General features: G+C 48.1%; 1 long non-coding RNA gene across 1 annotated transcript; it reads left to right on the plus strand.

Annotated features, from left to right (window-relative positions):
- The first annotated feature begins 2,884 nt into the window (after positions 1-2,884).
- LOC119325332 lies at positions 2,885-4,136 on the plus strand. Its single transcript, XR_005157475.1, has 2 exons — positions 2,885-3,280; positions 3,396-4,136. It is a non-coding gene; the product is annotated as an uncharacterized LOC119325332 (long non-coding RNA).
- The last annotated feature ends 876 nt before the right edge of the window (positions 4,137-5,012 follow it).

Here is a 5,012-nt window from a genome sequence, read left to right on the forward strand (position 1 = left end):
GGAGTACTTCAAGGATCATATGCATGTGAACTGATTTGTTAACACATCACATCTAGCAAGTAGTAGTTGTTACGTGCAAATGCATCTGCAGCTAAAAGGAGCACGAATGAGAAATCACAACATAGGAAAGTAGGGAGGTCAGTGTAGGGTTGAGGAGACTTCAGATGTCGAGCTTTCAACATAGTATGATTCAGTTAACAGGGGAAAGGAATGTCAAGTGTTGGCCGCCACTGGATCAATGCAAATCTATGCCGGAAAATGCCTGTCTCCTGGGTAGCTGAAGAGTGGTGTGCAACTGAGAAGAAACGGTTAAGGGGGAATTGATAGGGAGGAGATGTTCAGTTTTCAATTTTTCATACCATGGTGGACCTAGCAGACGGGGAAGAGAGCATTGCTGATGCATCGTGGAAGGGCGCAATGAAGGCAGTGAGTGCGGAGTGCGAGGAGGACATGTGCCTTTGATCCAGAGTTGCTCCATGACGAAGGTCATAACGGCCTTGGTGGCACACGCCACCATGAAAACCACCAGCCTTGACACGATCGTTGTGTTCACTGCGAGCACCTTGGTCACTGTCGCCGCCGTCGTGCTCATCAGTAACGTATTTACCCCGCCTTGATTAAGAGTGTGCATGCATAATTATACCTATTATTGCCTTTTTCCTTCAAAAAACCTGTCATGTTGGCCTCATGGTTCGTGTTGATAATAGAAGCTTTCCAAACTATAACTGCTAGCAGCATCATTGTTTTTTCCCACTTTGTTTGTGTTACGGCGTAGAGGCCCACCGGGCAATCTTAGCCCACAAGTTATCTTAGGTTAATTCTTATAAAAGTTATCTTAGGTTAATTCTTATGCAAGTTATCTAGGTTATAAATACTAGAAAAAATGCCCGTGCGTTGCAACGGGAGAAATCATCCATGCACCCCACTTGTGAAAGAAAACAATGTAAATAAAATTTGAGATCTTTCCAATTGCCTGACATGAGAAATTAAGATTCTTTTAGTGCACATATTCCGCAAAGTAATTAAAGTGAAGCTTAACATTCCAACTCTATAAGATCCCTATACGTGCAGAACGAAACACTTACTTTGGCGTTGTGGCTAGCTCATTCTACAAACAATCTATTGATCCCTGGTTCAATCGCGGATTAGACATTACTGTTCGAATGCTAGCGGAAGAGAATGTTCATGGTAGAACAATTAACATCAAAACCATGAATCTAAATGGCCAATAATTTAGTGCACCCTCTTATTTTGGTTAATAGTGTTCATATATTTATAGTGCATCAAAAGAACTTACATCAATTTCTAGTTTTTACCATAAATACATATGGTGTGTCCTAGTGCTAACTGTATGTACAAAAATGATTTCAACACACTATTTGCTACATACATCCTCATATAGAAATGATATAATTGATGCAAGTATGTCTTTGTGTCGGCACGAACAAACATAAACTTCCACTAACAAATATGTAGGTTTGGAGTGAACAGTGGACCTTATTTTGTTTCAAGTTAAATATAACTATAAGACGACCCTATATATTTCACACAAAGAAATTCAAAGATAAAAGCAATCACTTCAATTATTTTATAAGAAAATGATTACTACCCTCTGATTTTGGGCTAACGGTGTTCATTTATTTACAGTGCATCAAAAGAAGTTACATACATTTCTAGTTTTACCACAAATACATATGATGTGTCTTAGTGCTAATTAACTATACGTACAAAAATAATTACAACACACTATTTGCTACATATACCCTCATATAAAAAATGATATAATTGACGCAAGTAAGTCTTTGTGTCAATTGGGACAAACATAAAATTCCATTAACAAATATGCATGTTTGGACTGAATAATGGACCTTAATTTGTTTCAGGTCAAATATAACTATAAGACGGCCCTATATATTTCACACAAAGAAAATCAAAGAGAAAAGCAATCACTTCAATTATTTAATAAGAAAATGATTAAAAACTCACTTATGGGTTCATAGTTACAATTGTAGGAAAACATCATATGAATCTTCTCTTATATATCTAAACATCGTTAGTTAATCGAAGGCCTTTTGCCATACATCATGGGAATTTGGCGTGTAGCTAAGTAATATACTCCAAGCATCTAACAGGATGGCCATGGTCAAACAGTTTTCAAAACTGACTGTCTGGTCTACCTACATAACATGATACACAATACAGGGTTACATGTCAAATGTATGGAAGAATATTTAACATTTATACATCTTATCTCCTCTAAATAATAAAGAAAAGGCAGAATGGTTATGCAGATAATCAAAGGTATACCATATATTCAAAAGGACACATTCAAATATTTAAACATGAGTTTAACCAACAAAGCAAACTGTATAGCAAGACATCCATATTATTAAAAACTGCATTTTTCATTTTGAAAGATCAATTTATAAACATGCAAATCGTTTTTTGTTGTTGCATTTTTTCTCTGTTTTGAACAAACACAGGAGGGAAGAGTTTTTCTTCACATGCATAACGCTAACTTATTTGTTACTGAAACTGATGAATGTACAGGATGAATACAAACTTAGAAGTATTTATTTTTCAAAATACTACTCAACAAAACATTAGGACATACTATCAGATACTATGTTTAGTGTCAGATAATTTATGTACCAAATTTTACATAACAGAGGAAATATCTGATTAGAGTCAGATAATTTATGATCAAATGTACAAAACAGACAAGGGGTTCTCTTCTGCCAAGAGCCAGCGTGTGTGTGTTTCTGGTGTTTTCCATTGGATTTGCATGTGACGCGCACAACTGATGACCAGACACGTAAATAGTACTTTGTATAAAAAAAATATTATCATTGGCAGCATATAGTCACATGTGCCCACTACGACAGGCGACAACCGCACCTAGTTTAGGGAGAGATTCCTTGGCAGATGCTGCCGCCGCTCTGACTTCGCTTCTGGTCTTATCCTTCCTCCTTGCTGCTCCTCCCCCTCCAAGCCCATCATTTCATCTCCATCGCGACGCCGTCTATCACCACCATAGCCGTGCCGCGGCTCGATCTGTTGCTCCTGAGCGCAGCCACCTCGTCCCCGACGCCGAGCTCCTTCTCCCCTGCCTTCTTTTCCCCGTCATCTCCGTGTTCTCTTCTTCTCTTTTTCTCCTGTTTACTCACATCTCCCTCTATCTCTCTTGCTCTCTGTTACAGAGGCCGCCATGGACGCCCGAGGTCCTCCGCTCCGAGTCTCCGACCCACACCCCGGCGTCCCTGCCGACGTCGTCGCCTAGGTGAGCAGCTGCTGCACCGTGATGTTGCCCCGCCTCCTCTCTCCCTCTCTATCTCTCCCCTGTCTCTCTCCCTCTCTCTCTTCTCTTTCTCAACCCTCTCTGTTTTCTTCAACAGGAAGACCACCATGCCCGCTGCAGGAGCTTCGAGCCGACCCCGCAGCATGTAGACCGCCGCCACCCGTCCGCCGTCGGGAATCACCAGATCCCCCCGTATCCGACCTGCCTCGCCATCCTTCTCCCGTTCCCGACGTCTCCTCAGCGCCAGAATCTCAGGCGAGTGACACCACAAGACCCTGCCTCCTCTGCCCCGGAGGCCGCCATGGAGGTCATCGCCTCTCCGTCTCGATCCGTCCACCGTCGGATCCATGCTGGTGTTCTCCAGGGACCCGCCATGGAGGTTGCCGCCCCTCCCGTCTCGATCCTTCCGCACCCGGATCCACGGCAGAGCAGCCGAGATCCGTCGCCTGTTCTGCGACGCCTTGGCCCACCAAGGCAAGCGCAGAGGCTGACAAGGCGCACAGGAAGGCCAATGGCCTCGCCAAGCAGCGGGTGGCTCCGGCGAAGCCCTGCCTGAAACCCTAGCCACGGGGGTTGGGGTTGTGAGCGGGCGGTAGAGGATGGGAGCGGAGAATATGGACGGAGGGGAGGGAGGCGCGGACCGTGGGGAGTTCGGGGGCGTGCTGCGCGGTGCCGGAGGTCGCCGGAAACGGCCGGCGTTGGTGGTGGCGGCGGCGGCGGCGATGAGGGAGAGGAGGCGAGCCCGTGCTCCTCGTGTGGTCGCGTTTTCTTTTTCTTTACACAAATCTGTTCGAACAGTGGGTTGAATATCGCAAAAAACAGGGTGTTTTGTGCAAAATTGAAGCGTTTTCCCAGATCCACTTAAACAGGGACCGCGGGTTGAATTGTCAAAAACAGAAGTGCTTTTTTGCAAAATTACAGACGACGTACGACCAGAAGCAATAGGTGCTTTATTAGTAGGGAAAGATAGGCTGTAAGACTCTTTTCAGAATTAAGCAATAAGAAGATTATCTCTATTGCCCGGCTCCCAGAGGAGCTAGAACCCTAGCCGCCCCCTGCCTCTTGCGCTGCCGCCGCCATCTTCCTCTTCCCCGACGGTGCCCAGCCACCGGCGCGGCCGCTCATCGCTACGCCCAGCCCCCTCCTTCCCCTACTGCCTACGGCGAAGACCGGGCAGAACCCTAGCTCCTAAGACCGGGAGGGACGGCGAGGCGGTGGGTGGCGCGGCCCAGGCCGGCCACTGCGGGCCCTGGACGGCTGCTGGCGGCGCGGGTGGCGCCGCGAGCGCTGGCGTCGGCCACTGGGGCCAGGGCAGAGTGGAAGCGGCCGGTGATGGTAGCACCGGGTAGCCCCCGGCGATGGCCACGGGGACGGAGTAGGCCAGCCACTGCGGGTCCTGGGCGGCTGCTGGCGGCGCAGGTGGCGCCGTGAGTGCTGGCGTCGGCCACTGTGGCCAAGTCGGCGTCGGAGCCGCCGGTGAGGGCAGCGTCGGGTAACCCCCGGTGATGGCCATGGGGAGGGAGTACCATGGCAGCACCGGCTGTCCCGCGGTCACGGCCGGATGGAGCTGCGGGGGCGGCCCGTACGGGCTAGGCAAGTAGAGGCGGATGCCCTGGACCGCGACGACCAAGTCGTTGAGCACGCCGGCCATGGCCTCCGGCGTAAACTGCTGTGGCACGGGGGGAGCCGACGGCGGCGCGTGTTGGACGGGGGG

Source organism: Triticum dicoccoides, chromosome 6B (assembly GCF_002162155.2).
Source record: "Triticum dicoccoides isolate Atlit2015 ecotype Zavitan chromosome 6B, WEW_v2.0, whole genome shotgun sequence".
NCBI classification, from domain to species: domain Eukaryota; kingdom Viridiplantae; phylum Streptophyta; class Magnoliopsida; order Poales; family Poaceae; genus Triticum; species Triticum dicoccoides.